Below are 21930 nucleotides of genomic sequence, written 5' to 3' on the forward strand. Positions count from 1 at the left end.
TGGCTCACTGACTTTTTACTTTCAAGTTTCGCGCAACTTTTGAGACCAAAATTGTGACCCCCGCGTGTACGGTTCCGAAATTACGCAACATTTCGTAAGTGCATGCAGACCCAAAATTACTCAAAAAACATGAATTTTTTTGTACAAATCCAATGCAAATAGTGTTTTAAGCCAAATTCATAAATATATCATTATTTTTCCTTTTACTGTTTAAAATGAATCAATTTCATCTTTTTTATGGTCAAAATAACGTCCCCGAAAATTTCCATTGAAAAAACAATAAAAAACAAAAAGTCGAAAAACAAAGAAATACATAAGAAAATAAATGTGATGTTGACATTTTTTTTAAATAAATTTGATCAGATGCCTATCTCGAGTATGTGAAACCAAAATTTGGATTTCAGGGGCATTATTTTATTAATTAGAGCAAACTTATGCTTTTACGCATAAATTAGCATAATTAATGAGACATGAGGTTTTTTGGCAGAATTTGATGTTATAGTTTTGTAGATAATGCCATGGGTAATGCGTGTGCCAATTTTCGTCGCGATCGCGCGATTGACCGCCGAGATCATAAGGGGGGCTGAATCAGCCCTCCCCCCCAGTCTTCTTAGGCATAGAAATAGCCCAGTCTATTTAGGGTTAAATCATTACCTACTTCAGGTACCAACTCTCTATCAATCATTGTGCATTTATCTCTTCTTAATGTAGATACATGTAGGTGATCACACTCATGTGAAGATAAACCCTAGAAATTATCACCATATCCAATGTGGAAAAATATAGGTACATTGTAATATCACAAAAATACATAATTCAAGTGGCTTCCATATAGACATACAGCTTTTGAGTCCTGGACAAACAAACTCATTCCAAATTGGTATGAATACAGTGTATGTTCATACAGACCTAACATGCAAAGTATTCTTCACGTGACGCTGGATATCCTATGGTAATTTGTTTGTTTTAGTGAGACTGTAGGGGAAAGATATTACTTCTTGAAGAGAGACTTCTCCCGTGTACGGCTGACCCTTCTGTCCTCGAACTGATGTGGTAGGCAATATCCACGTGGACGTTTCTGATCCTGAGTACTAATGCAGCTTCACACTGTCTCCAGTCATTTCTAACACTTTGCTCACTCGCGGCCACTTATTACTGAACTCTGCTAAGTAGACTGCAACCATATCTCCCAGTTTTAATAATGGATGTTGAGGCCTTTTCTGCTTAGTACCTAGATGGACCTGAAATATTACAATGAGAAAAGTCTAAATATTTATTACAAAGGCAATACAAGTTAACAGTGGTATAGTGCACATGAACATATTATGGGATACAAGTGATTAATTCTGAGTGTTTGGAATCCCAGCTATGGGTTAACTTTCTTCAGCAAGAAATTGAACCACATTATGCTGCAATCAACCCAAATTAAGGAAAGTGGGTACTGGCAGGATTAATTTGGCTACTTTTACACATTTACTTACCGCTTGAATAGGTTGTTGTTCATAATTTGAGAACTCCGAAGTTGGATCAAAGCAGAGATGAAAGCGTTGGTATGTTTTGCCGTGTTATGCATGTTGAAACCCGGGTGAATAGCTGGTCAATGTCCTCGTGTGTGTGGCCCTTCATTAAAAATCCTACCTTTACCTGCATTGAAAATGATAAGAAAAAGAATATAACAAGTAAAATTAAGGCAGATTATTTTAAAACACTTTCTTGGGATACACATTGTTCTGCGAAATGATAAATTAAATATCTGTTCAGAGCTTAACCCTATCCAGCCGGGGGGGGGGGGGGGGGGGGTGGAGGAGGGCTGTTTTTGCCCTCTCAACATCTTTCATGATAAATCTGTTACTAGAAAATATTGTGCTGCGATGTTTCATGACTTATTTCCTTTAATAAGCCTCATGCAACTTTTAAGACCAAATTACGATGTTACGTAAACATTAAGTGTATGTAAAAACAAAATTTGCTTAAAAATGTGATTTCATGTACAAATCAAATGCAAATTCTGCATGCAGCTAACATTAATAAATGCATCACGATTTTTATTTTTACTGATTAAAAGCAATAGAATTCATGTTAGTTATGACTGAAAAAAATTGCAGATGATTTCCAATGAAAAACAATGAAAAACAGTAGTTTTAAAAATTTCCATTTTTAAAACATTTCGTAATAATCCTGTCTAGACTGCCCAGATCAAAATTTAGCAGTTTCGTGAGTATTTTTTAAAGATTCACAGCCAACTTATGATTAAATGTATTAATTACGGTAACATATTTAATTGATTAAACATAAATTTGAATTAAGTTTAGTACAAATGACAATCGAATTGTGGAGATTACTTCTTGGGTGTGTGCATGCAAATTTTTGTCGCGATCAAGCGGAATGAACATCCGAGGTTTGAAGGGGGAAAGCAAAAACAGGTCTTTCTCCCCGGGCTATGCCATTCTAAATTAGCCCAGGCAAAATAGGGTTAAGATAATAAACATAATTAAATGGAACATTGTCAAAGAATAGCAGCCCAATATTGAGAAAAATATTGTCCTGAAATTCATATGTCATATTTTCAGTGATACTTGATAACTATTTGTTTTTCTATAATTCATGGAATAAGAATGTACACTTTTTTTGTATTGAAAATGCAAAAACTTAATCCTAAAGAGGGATTGGCTTTCCCAGACAATCTTACATTATATCTGTAACATGAAAAGCTGGTGCTGACTCATTCTAAGAAAGTTTTTTTTCAAGTCTCGCTAAACTTTTGAAACCAAATTTGCAACCCCTTAGTCAGCGCACAACATTTGTAAAGTGTGCATCAGGCCCAAAACTGCTCCAAAACAAGATTTCCTCTACAGATCCAATGCAAATTGTGATGTAATGCCAAATTAATAAATATATCACCATTTCTACATTTTCTGATTACCAGTAAAAGTAAGTGATAATATTTTCTTTATATTCTGAATAAATTGCAGATGATGTCCATCGAAGATGCAAAACAAAAAGTTGAAAAAAAACAAAGACTTTACATAATAACTTAAAAAAAGACATCAGAAAAAAATTTAATATCAATTTTTAGCTCATTACTCTTTGCCTGTTAATATATCCTTTGCTGTTTACAGTACCAATTTTCTAGCTACGACAATGACTGGAAAGAAAGGAAAGTTGCTTTCGCTGTGACTGTATGATTTTTTTTCCGTTTAACCTGCACAATACTGATACATAGATCACATGGTTCTCTATGCAATGTTGCTTCCAAACTGTATTTGTTTTCAAAATTAGAAAAGATAATCATTCTCTACTTATTAAAACAAAAAAGCTTCATGAAATTTCTGATAGAAATAGGAATTGCAAATTCTAGAATACATTCTGTTAGATTACATGATGGACATCCAGGATTACATATGGTGTTGAATGTTCTCATCCCTGCAACTTTTGCGTACCACTGAAATGTGAATTTAAATTGCCTCAACATCGTATCTCTGCATATACTTTGAAAATACCACATTTACACAAAAGAAGAGGGAAGAAAGATGGCAAGTGAATAAAGATTGATAATTGTGGAGGCTAGTCTTCCGGGCTGACATCCATGACATATAAATGATACTTATCCTGGAAGACTGCGATGATTAAATCTAAATACATGTACATATACACTATTAAATATTTCATTGAAACTTACTTTTGCTGGAAAAGGTGTGACTCTCTTTCTTGCAGTAAAGTTTGTCTCTCTTCTCTGCCAGTTGTCTTCTCTAGGCAAGATTTCAGTTTGGTGCATATGTCGCATTTCAAAAACCGGTTCACCTGGAATGAATAAAGAGAAAAATTACACAATGTATATTTTCTTAGTTTTTCGAGGAACAGTAGTTAACATCATCATAGTTGGGTGCTATACCATTGTAGCAGCTGCACTGCTAAAGCCAGCAAAGTACAGTATGCTCTATTATTGTAGATCACCTAAAGACCTGTGTTTATGTTGGGGAATACATAGTCAAGTATATCAAATCTACTTGGTCTCAAAATAGCTTCATGAAATGTGATAGAAATAGGAAGTTATTTCAAATTTTTCAATAAAATGCAAAATCTCTGGTTTTATGATTAACCTTATGATTCAGATTTCCCCTCAACATTTTTTTGTGATATATCTGCCATGCGAAATTTTCTGACTGCGCCATTGACGAAATTTTTATTTTAAAGTCTCACACAACTTTTGAGAATAAACTTGCAACCCCTGAATACATGGTTCCAAAATTACCCAATATTTTGTAAGTGCATACAAACCCCAAAACATGAATTTTTGTTCAAATCCAATGCAAATAGCGTTTTTAGCCCAAATTTATAAAAATGTATTACCAACTTTCCTTTCACTGATTAAACATAATAAATATCATGTTGTCTATGGTCAGTGTAATAAAGATTTCCATCAAAAAAATCAATAAAAAACAAAGAAATCAATCAGAATTCTGGAAATGATATATACAAAAATAATAATTGCGATATTCAATAATTTTCAGCAAAATTTAAGGGCCTTATTTAGATAGTTAGAAGAAAGGTTTTTTATTTTATGCATAAATTAGCATAATAAATTGGCAGTAGTTATTTGTTAGCAATGTAATATTTTTGAAAATTAGATTTTACCATTTTTGAGATTGTGCCATGTGTAATGTGAGTGCAGATTTTCATTGTGATCAATGGCCAAGATCATATGGGGGGAGTGGCTGAATCAGCCCCACCCCAGTCTTCTTAGGTATCGAAATAGCCCAGTTATTTATGGTTAAAGGTATAATAGTTAATATTAGTAAATATACAGTGCAAATACTCACGAGAATCACCTACCTTTGGAATGGTAACATGAGACATTTCCATTCTCCATTTGCGGAAGAAGTATTGCTGACTACAAACAGAACCTCCTTGCTCTTCTACTTCCTCCTTCATAATCCGATACACATTTCCATGTATAAGGCATGAAGAAGATGGATTTTGTTGTTGGTTGGCAGTTTCTCTCCAAACTTATCGACAAATTCACTAAGCCACACCATTGACATCATCACAGACAAAGAACAAAGTCCTTTACGATGGTGATTTGATGGACGAGATGTCACCAATCCTGAAGGTTAAATGAATACCGAGGTGGTACATTTAAATCAAAGGAAACTATAAATATGTATCTTCTACAATATTATTATCAATAGAAACATAATCATATTATTTCCTGAGCTAAATTTACACTGGTCACATGTACAACAATCACTATCGCTTTAAAATTGTGATCACTTTAAAATGTAATCAATTAATTCTGATAACCTTTGATCCTTCAATCATATCCTGCCTCCACGTATCTGAACTTGATTATACTTGTACATGTACTTGGTCATTTTTACCCTTTGAAATTCTATTTGGGTGGATTATCTACGTTCTAAATTCCAAGCCAAGCAATGGAAAGACTGAGTTAAGAAATAGGTGACCACATTTCTGGTGGTGAAATGTTGGGTGTACTAAATTTTGATATCCAAGGTCTTATATATGTCCAATTTTAATGCTTTAAAGTCCATTTTTTAGACCAGTATTTGTCGAAAAATTTGATATTAATGCACCTTTCATTGTAAGGAGGATTTTGACTTTCTGTATCCCCACAATCAAGCCTCCTGCAGTTGTCTTATCATATCAGCACTCCTCTTCATTACATGTACATGTATCTTTCTTTCCAGCATGCACATATAACAATAAGTTAAGGACTTGTTTGAGATTAAAACAAGCAGACTCCCCTTCCCCATCTCCTAAATGAGCACAGAGACCCATTTTTCACATTGAATTTGTGCTTGAATAATTGTAATGATTGGGAAAAGACATCTGTGACTATCAAGTGAACCAAAAAATTGTCTTCTATAAGCTTGCTGGGTTTAGCTCCTGCACCAATGATAATAGCAGAACCAGATCCTAAGAGACATGTAAAACTATAATCCCTTATAAATAAATTAAGTGAAAAAAAAAAGAAAGTTTAAAGTACGATGATTTAATTTTACAAGAATGGTACTAGTCATGTTAAAGGACAAGTCCACCCCAATAAAAACTTGATTTGAATAAAAAGAGAAAATCCACAAGCAAACATTGAAAATTTCATCAAAATCGGATGTAAAATAAGAAAGCAATGACACTTTAAAGTTTCGCTTCATTTCACAAAACAGTTATATGCACATCTCGGACAGTATGCAAATGAGGGAACTGATGACATCACTCACTATTTCTTTTGTATTTTATTATATGAAAAATGAAATATTTTGATTTTCTCATCATTGTCATGTGAAATGAAGTTTCATTCCTCCCTGAACACGTGGAATTCCATTATTTTAACATTTTGTGCTTCAGGCAAGGAGGTCCTAATTGTCAAATTCGTAAAAATTTAAATATTGTATAATTCAAACAATAAAAAACAAAAAAATAGTGAGTGACATCATCGACTCTCTCATTTGGATGTAACTGGCTCGTTCATATAACTATTTTGTTGAAAAAAAGCGAAACTTTAAAATGTCATAACTTTCTTCTTTTACATCCGATTTTGATGAAATTTTCAGCATTGTGTTTGTCTGATTTTTCTCTATTGATTCAAATCAACATTTTTCTGATATGGACTTGACCTTTTAAGGATACCTCTTGAAACATTTACCTGCTAACCCTGACTCCATCTTCCATAAGCAGGTCATATTAATCCCAAGGATGAGTCTCCATCCATATTTACAAAGTTGTGATGTTCAATAAGGTACTGCAAAATCCATAGCCTCTGATCTGCTAGAGTCTTGTTCTGAAATCCTCTGCGGGCCTTGCATCTACATGTATTCTTTATATCTTATGAAGACAATAACTTCTGCAGCATTTCATTCTCAGTATTGCCGCTAATTCCAGACAGGCTGCATTTCGCTCTGTAAAATCATCAAAAACATCAGGGCATGAATGTACAAGGATGTTCAGTAATACTTGATTGACCTTATGGCCAAGTTTCATGAACTAGGTCCATATACTTTCTAAGTTATGATGTCATTTCAAAAACTTAACCTCAGGTTAAGATTTGATGTTGACGCCGCCGCCGCAGTCGGAAAAGCGGCGCCTATAGTCTCACTCTGCTATGCAGGTGAGACAAAAACCAAGGACAATGCAGATTTTGTGTATAATTGCACTCAATTCAACACATTCAATGAGAAATGTATAAAAGTAAATGCTCATTTGTGGCAAAGGGCACTAGATCTATATGGTTGTTGCCATGATTTTGAAGATTGGCAGGAGCATTTTCTGTGCATTATTGAACCTTTCTCAGTGTACCTGCTGAATGAGCACAATTGTACAGAAAGTCTGAACAGGCCTTGGCTATTCAGGCAGGATAGTATACATTAAGTTTTTACTATTTTGAATTCCTTTTTTTTATATTTTTTTTTGTTCTGGAGTACCATTATTGCTGCGGGTGTACAGCTGCGTATAAAGTGTTAAAGGTCAAGTCCACCTCAGAAAAATGTTGATTTGAATCAATAGAGAAATATCAGACAAGCACTATGCTGAAAATTTCATCACAATCGGTTGTAAAATAAGAAAGTTATGACATTTCAAAGTTTTGCTTATTTTTAACAAAATAGTTATATGAACGAGCCAGTTACATCAAAATGAGAGAGTCGATGATGTCACTCACTCACTATTTCTTTTGTTTTTTATTGTTTGAATTATACAATATTTCGATTTGTACAAATTTAACGATAAGGACCTCCTTGCCTGAAGCACAAAATGTTAAAATAACGGAATTCCACGTGTTCAGGGAGGAATGAAACTTCATTTCACATGACAATGACAAGAAAATTAAATATTTCATATTCATATAATAAAATACAAAAGAAATAGTGAGTGACGTCATCAGTTCCTCATTTTCATACCGACCGAGATGTGCAAGTTTTTGTGAAATAAAGCGAAAGTTTAAAATGCCGTAACTTTCTTATTTTACATCCAATTTTGATGAAATTTTCAGTGTTATGCTTGTTCAATTTTTCTCTTTTTATTCAAATCAAGTTTTTGTTGGGGTGGACTTGTCCTTTAACCAATATAGGCTATATTGCATGATCAACCAGTCTTAAACATATGATTTCAATTGTTTTGAGTAGATATGAAGGATTTTGTTTTGATGATATAACGTTGATAAAATCTTTCTAATTTGAGTAAAAATATATTACTGCCACATGTCAATCATCTGTACATGTTTCAATGTAAGTTATTTAAAATCAATGATTTTTTAAAAATCATAGTGCAAGTGGAGTAGGGGGCGAGTGTTCATCACTTTATAGGCTATAATGCAATATTATCCTGATTTTAATGACATGATTTCAATTGTTTGGAGAGTAGATATGAAGGATTTATTCATGTCTTGATGATATGAAGTTGATAAAATCTTTCAATTTTGATTACCGGTAAAAAGAAAATAGCCACAAATAAAAAAACTGTCAATCATTTGTACACGTTTCAATGGAAGTGATTTAAATCATGATTTAAATCAAAGTGATTTAAATTAGCCAACCCTGACCCTTTCACAATCAATAATAGCAGAAAACATTAACAAAAGAAAAATGTGCATACATTTATGATTTTTGGTTGAGAAACAGAGATTGCATTGTATACAGAATATTTTGAAGCAATTGAAGGTCTTACATGTATGTGCTTTCAAAATGTGTTATTTCTCAACCGCATCCCCAGGCATCACAAAAGATGTGCAATATTTAAAAGAAAAAGTCAGGGAGCAGCGCAGTAAAAAATTGCGCAAAGCTCTGCATAGTGATAAAAATTTGTTGGGGACACCCTCCAAGTCCCCCCCCCCCCCATTAAATGCGAGTTAACCTGAAATGACCTTAAATTGTGATATTGTGACATGGACATAGTTTAAAATTAATTTCCCAAGTGTTGTGACAACAGAAATATGAAAATGCAATGACTACCAAATCAAGATTACTCTTGTCAGTCTAACATTCGGTTAAATCTAGATTGACAGTTACAAATTAAGATTCCAATTGATTTATCAAACGACAAATGCTCTCATTCGTTCCTTAGCCCATAGTAGCTCATTTAATAACTACATGTAGGGTAGCCTCTCATGCAGTTCCAAAACCTGATCTCCCTGCGGGCCCTGCTATTATCGTCACTACCTTACAAGTTACATTGTGATTTGTACAGGTAAAAAAAAAGGGCAAAATGTAACAAAAAAATGATCATTATGTGAAATTTTAACTTAAAAATAGCTTACTTTTGCTCAAGTTCCTTCTACACGTACATGATACAGCTTCAGAGCAATGAGAGGAGTCAGACTCTGTCTCTATGTCAGCAAAACATACCATCTGACGTTTTCTTCCTCAGGGTTGACCTTGAATAGATAAAATACAAATTAAAATCACTTATTAATACTTCAGTAGATCTCAGAACTGTTGAAAGAAGTCTAACAAAATTATTGCCTAAAGCTTCAGATCTACTGTATGGTTTAGTAGGCTTAATCATTCATTCAGAGATCCCTATGATATCAACTAGGTTTTGGTAACCTACATGTATTAACTAAGCATTCTAAAAACCTGCCTTAAACAATTTAAGGATATCATTTGTATTTGCACTGATCTTAACCCCCTTGCCTTCAAACCTCTCAAAGAGCATTTTTCTACTGAACAAAAAAAGCATTATGATGCCATGGCCCTGGGAAGCAGAGGTGCTAGATTTGCCTTGGAGTGATTCATTTATTATTCTCCACAGGCAGCACCCCTGGAATTCTGGAAGGTGCTATAAAATGGAGAAATATAACCAAATATTTTCTAAGAATTAATCATACAAATAATTGTATGAAATCAAGTAATATCCTTAAACTCAATTTAAATTTATGTAGCTTAGTGAAATGGTAATATTTGGGGAAATATCAATTTTGACATTGCTACAAAGTACAAACCCCACAAAAATCACCAGAAATAAATTTTCAGTTGAATATGCCAACAGAAATAGGGGAAACTTAATTCAATTTTTTCAATTCAATTCAATTCATTTATTATTTTTTCAATTCAATTCAATTCCTTTATTATTATTTATTATTAACTTCATTTATTATGAACTTAGCTTCATAATGATATATATATATATATATATTTGACATCTCCCTTCTATGTCGTATTGCAATATATGTTTGAATTGTTTGTGTATTTTTTTTTTAAATATATTCGCCCACTTTATCATTTGTGTTTGTATAATTTATATCATTTGTATGTACAGCCAGTGGAGGCCAAATTTCTATGTATTTTATCATGGAGAGTCAAAAGGGGCCTAAACTTTCGATCCTAGCAGAATCTTCTTCGGAGGCAAAATGACAAACATATAAAGTGGAGCCAATTATCATGGATCAATAATAAATGAATCTGAATCTGAATATATGATTCATGAGTATTGGATGTTTTCAACCTCATTACCAAGAGAAGAACTTTGACTCCCACTGATGTTTACTTTTGACAAAAGAGGGATTAAATTTGGGAGTCTATTGAGGCACACTTACCCTCACACTATTGTACAAGGTGACAAAAAGAGGATTAGAACTCATTCAAATCAGCTTAGAGCAACTTTGACGCAGTAATTAGGCACTTCCTGTCTTGATTGCAGAGAAGTATCAATGAAAGGTTTTATCAAGTTTTAAATTTCCTTGAATACAAAATTAGGAAAATACTCTTGTTTTGCATTTCAGGAAGAACAAATTCCAAAATAATTTAGAGACAAATATCTGTCTAAATAATACTTTCAGAACATCAATATGGGTTTATTTGATACATCTATTTTGTTAATGGGTGTTCAATGGATGGCACATGGTCATTAATACCACATACACAACTTAATGAATCTGGGTTTCTGTCAAATGATACACAAGACTATTCCCTTATTTTTTTTGGAAATATTTCCATTCCTACTTTTCATACACTAATGATGCTAGTAGTAGTAGTAGTTGTATTACAAGTTATCAGGCCAAATCATAAAATAAGGTTACTTCAGCAACTGGTGGGCTTAATCATTGACTTTAAAAAGGTAAATTAATACAATACTCGCACATCAATGATGTGGAGCTCATCCGCCAACTCGCAAAGAAATTTAACGCAATTTTTAACTTCAGCCCAGTTGACAATGTAGTGAATTATATTGGTGCACTAGCATACATGTACCTACAAGCCACAACCCATGCAAAGGACGTATCCTTGCCCCCCTGATGAGCTTGAAGATCTCTTTTTTTTGCCTGTCAATTTTTTTCTGGTACGAAATCCTTTATTTGTAATTGAAGACCTTTTTTTTTTGCTTGTCAAATTTTTTGGCGGACGGTTTTGCCCCCCCTGTGGAAAATCGGGGACATCCCGATAGACCGCGGGTCCGATAGACCGCGGGTCCGATAGTCCGCGGGTCCGATAGACCGCGGGTCCGATTGTCCGCAGTGCGTGTAAATCCATGGGGGGCAAGGGGGAACTGCCTCACCCTTTCCCCTCAAAAAAGAGGGGGAGAGGGGAAAAGGAGAGAATAAAAAGAGAGGAAGATGGGAAATAAGATAATAGAAAAGAGAGTAAGAGGGGGAAAGGAAAGACAAAGAAAAAGGGAGAAGAACACGGGAAAAGAAGAGAAAAAGGAGAGGGAAAAGGAAGGGAAGAAAAGAAAGCTTGGAGAAAGGAAAAGGAGGAAAAAGAAAAAAAGAGGAAGGAAGAGAAGAATATTTAGATAGAGAGGAAGATGGGGAGAAAGATAAGAAAAAAAGAGAGATAGAGGAAGAGGGGAAAAGAAGAGAATAAAGAGAGAGAGTGGAAGGGGGAGGGAGAAAAGAAAAAAAAAGAGAAAAAAGGGAAAGGAAAGAAAAAGAAAGAGGGATAAGTAATGGGGAAAAGAGAAACAAAGAGGAATAGTGAAAAGAAAGAAAAGAAAAGAAAGGAAAAGAAGAAGAAAAAATAGGAAGAGAATAATATTAAAAAGAGAGAAAGATGGGAAGAAAAATAACGAAAAGAGAGATGGAAATGAATGTCGAATGTCCCATTGGGGATTTGAAATCTCATCTTTTTAGGTTGGAATATAAACAAATTCAGTTTAATCATTGAAATATGTATCGTCTTAATGACTTTTCGACCAGTCCATAATATTTAACATTTCTGCTCGCGCTTCGCACTCGTGGTAATTATCTAGTTACATACGCGTCATGTTCAGGTTCACAAACATTGCCCAGAATGAAATTTAATTTTTAGCTTGCATATGGCTTATGAGATTATAACACATTTATGTTGCTTATAAAGTAAATCTAGGAAATGACTGTTAGGACATGGGCGTTTGCCCCCCTCCCCCAACAAAAAAAGAGAGAATCAAGGCTAAGAAAAAATAGAGAGAAAAGGAAAGGGATTAGGAGGAAATATACTATTATTTTCCAAATATTATGTCAAAATCTATCACAACCGTGTATTTTTGCAATAAAAGTGTCAACATATTTGCTTGCTCGCTTCGCTCACTGCCTACTTCTTATCAATTTTATGCGATATGCCATATCGAGCCCCCTCGAAATTGTTGGCTTATTACGGCACTTGGACAAATCAACTTTGAGCGGCCGATCGGGGAAAATATGGGTGAAAAAATGGCCCCTCCCCCTATTGGCGGAAGCTGGGTCCGCCCCTGACTTAGGCTTTCAGGATAAAATACAGGAAAATTCTAAAAAAAAAAATCAGATCGCGCTTCGCGTTCTCATTATTTATTTAGGCCTTGTGAGATACATGTACCTCAATGTGTTTTTCAAGAATAAAATCTCAGATTTTCTTAAACGTCTACCCCCTCCCCCCTTTCATTTATTTCTTTATTTTTGTGCCCTCGGCCCCCTGCACCCATGCTGAATAAATACGCCACTGATAAGGATAATTAGTCTAGATTGCATATTTCCTAGAGGTTATCATTAATAATATTGTAGGGTATACTAAAACAACAGTACAGAAACTACAGCTCCCGTTCACAATATTCTAGTAGGGCCTATACTCTGGTGAGAAGTTAAACCAAATTGAAACCCCCCAAAATCACTCGTGCTTCGCGCTCCCATTGATATTACATCATAGGCGGAAATCCCAGGGGGACGGGGGGGGGGACGTGTCCCACCTACTCAAAATAGTAGGGGCGACACAATATCAAAAGTCCCCCTACTATTAGTTGGTCTTTGATAAAAATAGAAATACATCATTCTTAATCGAAATAAAACATAATTTGGGACGAGATTACCTTACTTTGGCGATGATAACCTTTTTTTTGCTTGTCATGTTTTCCCGCCCCTTGTCCCCATAGGCGGATCCAGGGGGCCGAGCTCCCCCCCCCCTCTTGGCGGAGCAAAAAATGATTAAAAAAAGGAAAGAAAGAAGGAAAAAAAGAGAGGAGAAAAGGAAGAGAAGGACGACGAAGGCATAAAATAAGATGAGGGGAAGAATTGGAAAATCAAAGAATATTTAGTGCAACTATCATATTGCCTATTAGGTGATTTACATATCTTATTCAATATGGAGTTTGAATATCAAGTTTGGAAGTCAATATACAACACATATTTCACCTCGGAAATCGGACTTTCATTACTTTGTGTAATTTACAAATTAGTTTTTAAAAAGTGCTCTATAAAAATGTCAATTTTATGGTTTGAATGTTAAAATTTGCTGCTTGCGCTACGCGCTCGCAAATTTTGATTTATCAGGTACCTATATTTTGGTGTATTCCATAAAGTTTTCAAAATATCCCTTTTCTGGTCTGATTGTTAAGGCGCATCAGCTAGAGCGCTGCACGCTCGCATTTTGATTGGCGAGTTATATAAATGTTTCAATATTGTTTATAACAAACTACTTAAAATCCCCTTTTCAAGACAGATTATCAAAAATTATAGCTCGAAAATTATCGAAAATTATAGCTAAATTATAGCTTATATATAAACTGATGCATCCTATTCATAATCACAAAAGTGAAATGTCCAGTTTTTACGCCATGATGTCATCAGATTTCGTGCCCTCATTAGGCATTAATAAATATGATATCAATTTAATAATTAAATTGTCCCTTTGTTTCATCTTGCGCTTAGCAAGATGAATGGGAAGATAGTCATCATTTTCATATGATGTCCCGGTCCTATGTCAAAACTCAAAGTAATAATAATATCAGCTCTTTTTTAAGTGCGATCCATATCCACCTTACAATTTTTCTACAAACTGCTAGAAATATAAAACTGAAATTGACTCTTTTTTTCAGATCGGACTATCAAAGTTTCATGATTTTCATGATTAAAGTTGTATTTAGAATGCCTAGATTCTAGGTCTAAATATGAAACATGCTCGCGCATGTTTATTCAGATACCAAACTTGTTCTCTAATTTAAATCATTCTCCAGTTTCAGATCACAGTATCAAAAATTTTCTGCTCGTGCTTTGTGCTCGCATTATTAATGTACGAAGACCCCATATTACTCATCCTTTTGATGATTTACAAAACATGAACAGAGTGGCCCACTTTTAGGTCTAAATCTCAATTTTTTTCTGCTCGCGCTTCGCACTCGCATCAATCGTTAAATTACATAGATATCCTGTTCACGATTACAAGAACTGATTGAAATTTTCCATTCTTTCTTTAAAAAGTTCAAAAATGTTCAGCTCGCGCTTCGCGCTCGCATCTTTTGATTGTTAAAATATGTGACGCCTCCATGGCTAAGTGCAAGCAGTCCTTAACAGGTACCAGTTTAAAACGTATAATTTTTTTTTGCTCGCACTTTGCGCTCACATTATTAATACTCATATTTTTTAGGATTTACAAATCATGAATAGAGTGTCTCGTTCAGTAAATATTATAGGACTAAATCTAGAAATTTTCCGCTCGCTTCGCGCTTGTTTTAATTGTTTACTCATATACCTATTCTGCTTGAGTTAAAAAAAAGTGCTTAGAATTTCCTTTCTTTGGGTGAAAATTTCAAAAAGTTTCAGCTCGCGCTTCGCGCTCGCATTATTTGATTGCTAAATGCTATTTTGACAGGCATCTTTTTCATCAGTTCATTTCCCCTCGCGCTTTGCGTTCGTAGTAATTATTAAGTTGCATACATGTCTTTTTCAGGATAACAAACATTGCCCAGAATCAGTTCAAAATTTAGGAAAAAATACATAAAATTTCCCCAAAACTTAGCTCGCGCTTCGCGCTTGCATCATATAAATGAGGATTATGATATTATGTATTAATTTATAAGAATAATGCCAAGAAGTGACTAATGAGGACTACCCCTTCAAAGAAACAAACAAAACTTATCTTCGAGCTCCCGATCGGGGAAAATATGGCTGAAACAAATTTACGCCCCCCCCCCCACCATTGGCGAAGGCTGGAACCGCCCCTATGTCCCCCTACCTTTTTGTATTTATGTATTCATGGATTTTTTTTTCAAGAACACATTAATAAGTGGTCTTTATTATTTTTTTAATGTGATTATAAGATAATTTAATTTAGCCTGGCCGGGAGGGAGTGGGCGCCATTTTTCGAAAAGTACACATGGGCGCCAAACATCAGATCAAATTTGCTCCCCCTCCCCTTGAAATCCTGGATCCGCGCCCGGGTTTTATAACAATAACCCAATTAGGGCAATCGCCCTGACAACTACTTCAAGGAAAATATTATCCCCATATTTTTTACCGCCGGGGACTGTTACCCCCTCCCCCCGGAAATTTACTCTCCAGACAATTACCCCAGATAATTATGAAAATAATAATTGTGAAAATGCCTTAACGTGACGACATGGCGTGGTACTTTATCTTACCATGTCTTAAATTAATCATTGGCGGCCAAAGGCAAAACATTTAGAGGGATCCACCTGAAATTTTGGGATGGACACAGGTACAAAATTGACAAGCAAATCAACCAAAATTTTAGGAGGGACCACCAAAATATTTTGACAAGGAAAAAACAGAAGGTTATCAACAAAAACATTTTAGGGTGGTCTACCTCAATATAGGGGGGGGACGTAGAAAAGAAATTGACGACCAAAAAAAGGTTTCGACTAAAAATTTAGGCGGACCGTCCTCCCACCTCAAATTTAGGGGGAAAGCCCCCCACCCCCTCCCTGCTTCCGCCGCCTAAGTAATTAATCAGCTTTTATTTCGACATAGCGATATATTCTATCTTGTCAAGTCGATATGTCCACATGGCGAGATGTGCAGTGTACAAGTCCCGGCAAGAATCCTGATATATCGCCATGTTGACATATATTTAAGTCGACTTGGCAAGATACAATATCTTGTCATGTTGACATATAACTTTTTATAAGTGGACTGACTTGGCAGGATAACGTATCTCGCCGTGCGGACATAATAAGCGACATGGCAAGATAAAGTACCTCGCCATGTCGTCAAGCTTAGTCTATGGCATTTTAGAGGCTCCGTATGGCGTCTAGAGGGCATATTTCCGGGGGGGGGGGGGGGGAACAGTCCCCGACGATAAAAATATGGAGATATTTTTCTTGAAGTAGATGTCAGGGGCGATTGTCCTGTGGTTCATCGTTATAGAACCCCAGTGACTCGTATCAATAACCTTTTGACCTCTTGATGACATGGATTTCACTATATTGTCCTGATCATTATTTTACATACACCGCGGACTATCGGACCCGCGGTCTATCGGGCTGTAACCGGAAAATCCTAGGTACGTCACTGTATTGGCAACATAAATTGAGGAAACAGAATTGAAATTGATGAATAAATGAAAAAAAACTTTTTGTGATTTGTGAAAAAAAATTGTAAATAAAGCATAAATAATTTTTTAGTCAAAATTTTTGAATTCTGTGTAAAACCTTGGTGAACCCCATGTACATGTAGCTCTCAGATGGAACAAAAAAAATTCAAATTCGGTTTCTTGAGTTTTGAAAAACATGCATGAAAAACATGTAGCATATTTAATGAGTTTCTAATTTTGCATCCCCCACCTAGAGCTATCATATAAAGCAAACAAAATTGAAATTGACAAATGAAGGAGAAATAAGTTTTTTTGTGATTTATTATTAAATTTTGCATAAATATCACATAAACTAGCATTATTTTCTAGTCAACATTTTAAAATTCTGTGTGGAAGTTTGGTGACTCTCATGAAGCTCCACCAGATGTAGGAAAAAATAAAAAGTTGACCAACTAATAAAGCATTTCTTGGTGATAATGAATAAATTTTGAATAAATTACCAATTTTAAGTAATTTTCTAGTCAAAATTCTTTGTTGAAGTTTGTGAACCTCGATCATGCAGCTACATAGAAAAGGCAGAAAATATCATGAAAATGATTTTCTTTCTTGAATTAAGTTGATTATCTCTATTTGAATAGATTTCTTGACCTCATAATAGATGGATTTGGTGTCAAAATCATGATTCTAGGTTACTCAGAAGCTGAGATATAGTAAAAAAACTCTGTTTTGGGCGACCATTTTGAAAAATCCTAGATGGCATCTATATAGGTCACAGTGCACATGGAAACTCTATTATTCTAACCTTTCCTTTAATTTTCAATTTCTTCAAAAAATATCCGGCGAAGATAAAATATGAACTAATTTTTTCCCTGAAGCTAGCGGTGGGTACCAATGGGAGAAACTCATGTTTACAAGAGTCTTCAGGAAATTGGCAGGCTCCAAAAATGAGATACAAATTCATACACATATATCATGCAAACTATAGACTGCAATCACTGCATGTATATGCAAATGTACTTTGTAATTGTATCGATCTTCATGAAAAAGTTTTCAAAGACATACCTGGTGAATTAAAGTTAATATCGGCTTCAGAAATGTAACAATCCGACTTTTTGAAAGGGAAATCTACTTCTGTTGAGTAGCCACCTGTAAGCATGTTTAAAGAACAAAAAATTAAACAACAAATTCAATCATTTTTAGATCAAACCTTTCACCCATCATTCATTTAGAGATAGTCCTCCAACAAATGTTAGCAGAATTTTAAAGAGGTGGAAGAGGTACTATGCTTACCTGTGTATAAAAGTATGCAAATATTCAGGCTATAGGTTCATTCCAGTTAATATAAGGCGATAACTTGATTTACCTGGGATATAGTTAATGTAATTCTAACCATGCATTCACTTTTGCATGCATGTGGTAGGTAATTAAAACCTGTACGTAATGTGTAACTTTCTAAATATGATAAACAAAGGAAAAGCATGTAAAGCTTATCTTCAGCTTGGTTCATCTCCCCAAAGGGAATGCCTCTAGACCCCATTTCATATCATTACAAGATTATCTTCCCCCCAAAATAGTTGTGGTGTTAAGGTCAGATATAATCTTAAAAAATTGTTTGAATGTTATTTGATAAATACGCTAATTTTACATTATCAGATTTTACATTGATTGCTTGACTTTTCCATTGCACAAATCTATTTCATTCATTAAGACACACATAGTCATAGAATTAGAACAAAGAGTAGAGAATAGATCCCTCTAGGCCTAAAACTGTTTCACCGGTATAAAACTCCCAGTTTATAAAAACCCTGTGTAGATCACTCACATGACAGTTTTTATTTTCATTCCTTAAAATATCACTTTTGAAATAAAAATTGGAAAGAGTTCCCTATGCACCCTACACCAAAAATAACAAGTATTTAGACTTCTCGTTCATTCACTTCAGATTTATCTATTGATTTTTTAATGTTATTATCATTTGCTTGGCATCACCTAGCTGTGCCATGCCTGGTACTGCTGGTAGTCTAACAGTGAACTGAATCACTGTGACCTGTAGCTCTCTCCTCCCAATATAAAGCTAGTGTTGCTTACCTTGCTTGGGACTCTAATTCAACTTGTTCCAAATGTAGTCAAAAACTCATCCCACTATGCTAGCGAGAAGTGCTGATAGCGTGAGAGGTATTTTTATGCAATTATGAGCCCATAGACTAGTTCAACAAATCTAGACTCAAAAACCCTTAAAGACTAAATAAACTGATGTCTATGAACAATATCATCGGGGGGGGGGGGGGGCAGTCAAATGTATTGCTGTACATCTGCGTGACCAAATTACATGTATTTCCAGACACCCCCTAAACAAGTTTTACACAGGCATCATTTACACATTTTGGGCCCTAAACAAGTTGTTGCCAGAATGACCCCTAATTTAAAAAACAAAAACAAAATGAATTGAAGTTCAGAGCCAATTTGATTTGATGAATAGCTAGTGTAATTAATGGAAACTAAGTGTAAAAATATATTTTTTAATTTCTCTGTAAGTGGATCGAGCCAACACTCACACTGTCACAGCCACGCGCCACAGGCCCAACACTAAACAGTAATTGGTGGCGGAACAACCAATTTAACAGAGACCAAAGTTTTTAGTATAAACTAAAAATAAAGCCTAGGCTTAGCCTTAGGCGCGCCTTACCTCTCTCTGCACCAACGGGATCTGTTCGAACACAACGTCGTTGCTTGCTGCAATCTTCGAACCCGTAGCTGATGTCAAATCGCCAAAACTCGACTCAATAATCAGACTGGGACTGGGCCTGGCCTGGAGCCGTACTCCGGCTCGTAGTAGACTGGTGGCCTCTTCATTTGTTGCAGCATTTTCCTCTTCTGTAAAATAGAGAGCTTTGAAAAGCTGTCGCGCTTCGTCGCCATCGGAAATTCTTCTTCGTTTAAATTAAGTTCACATTGTAAATGTGTAGGCCTACTTCGAGATGTGTGGTAGAATTACACACGTGCTCAGCGTCAGCTTTGTGTACAAACAACACACATGTGCGATTGATTGCGAAATCAAATTTCTTGCACTGGCCGTAGGCTAGGCATAGCCATAGGGCGGCATAGGGTGTAAAAAACTGTAAATGCTGGACAGGTCCTGTGTGTGTTTTGTGTGCTGGACATAGAGGTCCATGGTGTGTGTGTAAGGGTGCGTTTGTGTATCGTGTCTCGTATTTTTTTCTTTGTTATGTTACTGGTCTGGGGTCCGTTGCAGAAAGAGTCAAAAAATCATTTGCAAGTCAAAAATGCGCGATGTTGATTGGTTGAAAATCAAGTTACGCATGATTTTTAGAGTTGCGTTTGATTGCAACTCTTTCTGCAACGGGCCCATCATGGAGCTATACGATGTACGGTTCCGTTCATGTATTGTATGGGCATACATGTCCGTAATAGATGGGAGCGGGGTGGGGTGTGTGTTAAAGTGTATACCTTTTTAAAAGAAGGGAAAGTTCACCCTGAAGAAAAGTTTGTTATAAAAAGTAGTACTAAAAATTGGTGAAGGTTTGAGGAATTCCGTTTAAGATTCACCTCAAACGAGGAGCACCATAATAAAACAGGCGCGTAGCCAGCTAGGGGGAAGCGATGGGGCGGTCGATCGCCCTCGGCAACAAAAAAAAACGCACCAAAATGAAAGAGGGGAAAGGGAGGAAGAAAGAAAAAGGAAAAGCGAAGAGAGGGAAGATGGGTACAGCCCTAATTTTTTCTATTTTATTATTTTTTTTTGTCAAAAGAATAAAAACCTAAATGAGACGTTCTTTTATAATTCATACAAAATTTTGCTTTCGCGCTCTATCCAAACTATGATACGGTTTTTCCCCTTCCCATTTATGGGATTTGTATATTCGTGCCATAAATCGTAGAGTATACATGAATTTAAAAACAAAAATGATGATTCTTTTTTTAAATTGCGTAATTGACGCAAAATTTCGGCTCTTCTGTTCGGAGCGGGTCAACACTCCTGCCACTCCCAGAGTTCCCAGATATCTTCCACTTTTCAGTGAGTAATTTGTGGCAAAGTATCTGCTCAAAAGGGGCTCGAGGCATTATAAATTCGTGCCGTGCTATATACGATGAAACTTTATTCTGTATTGCTTTTACACCCTTCTATGATCTTGTTTGGTACGATTTATTTGAAATTTTGAATATCACTGAACTTTCTAAATCATACAAAATAAAGCGCTTAATAATGAGTGACTTTATTACACCTTTTTTCTCCCGAAATAAATCACAGATGTTACCATGTATCTCGTGGAAGGGAAATGAAAAGTCCCTCTTCTGGCTTGCATCAGGCCCTTTCACATTTTGAGCTCCCTTTTTCTTCGTAATCCATTTATTATCTAAGAAATATCAAAATAAGAGCAGGTTAAAGTTTCAATTCAGAACTTCAAAACCATTCGCGCCGGAAGGAATATTTATTGGCCTTGCATATCCGTCTTCTACTACTGTGATTTAAAGTCATCTAAGGTGGCTAAAGTTTTTATCATCAAACATGATGCGACCAAGGTGGGCATTTTATGCTATATCTGTTCTTAAAAACGTTTTAGCCGTTCAGCGCTTCGTGCGGTATTATTTCATTCAACGGTTTTAAAAATCTTTTCCCATTTAGGGGACGCTCGTATCTTTCAAATACATTTGTTTTAATCACAGCAAGTGGGGCGAGTTGATAAGGAAACTAGAGATGCAAGAGACGTCTTCTTTTCATACTAAATTAATGAGATATCAAGAACTTTCCCCTCCCTACACCCTCAAGTTCCTTCGAGAGTGCGCTTCGCGTGCACTTACAGCCCCTCCAAAATTAAATCTTGTCTACGCAGTTGATATAAAATACATGACTTTCATTTTTTATTTCTAACTTATATTTGTTTTCTTTTCGTGATCGGGTGTGTATGTGTCAGTCATGGGACACTTTTTATCATTTTATGATGGCGCTATCAGGCCCAACGAGCAATCTAAAAAATTATTTGCCTATTGATACGAAAAAGGTACAGAATAACCCGTTTTTCAGAGAAAATGACAAACAAAAGATATTGTTACTATATACCATGTAAGGTTTGGTGTCCCCCAAATGGCTTACATGGGAAGCACCGACTTTTGGGTGTAGAATCCACATTATCTTTCTAAAGAATTTTTCTGGTAGCCATTACATAGTATTATGCTTAGAAAGAATGAT

General features: G+C 35.4%; 1 long non-coding RNA gene across 3 annotated transcripts; it reads right to left on the minus strand.

The window, feature by feature from the left end:
* Positions 1-576: 576 nt before the first annotated feature.
* Positions 577-19997, minus strand: LOC121420219. 3 transcript variants are annotated; one of them, XR_005970726.1, is made up of 8 exons: positions 19408-19997; positions 17784-17867; positions 9266-9382; positions 6662-6914; positions 4834-5104; positions 3680-3801; positions 1482-1644; positions 577-1241 (listed from the first exon to the last, which is right to left on the minus strand). It is a non-coding gene; the product is annotated as an uncharacterized LOC121420219 (long non-coding RNA). The 3 variants fall into 3 exon arrangements; XR_005970727.1 differs by lacking the exon at positions 1482-1644; XR_005970728.1 differs by lacking the exon at positions 6662-6914 and having other exon boundaries at positions 580-1241; positions 19408-19996.
* Between the last annotated feature and the right edge of the window lie 1933 nt (positions 19998-21930).

Source organism: Lytechinus variegatus, chromosome 8, assembly GCF_018143015.1.
Source record: "Lytechinus variegatus isolate NC3 chromosome 8, Lvar_3.0, whole genome shotgun sequence".
In the NCBI taxonomy this organism is placed as follows: Eukaryota; Metazoa; Echinodermata; class Echinoidea; order Temnopleuroida; family Toxopneustidae; genus Lytechinus; species Lytechinus variegatus.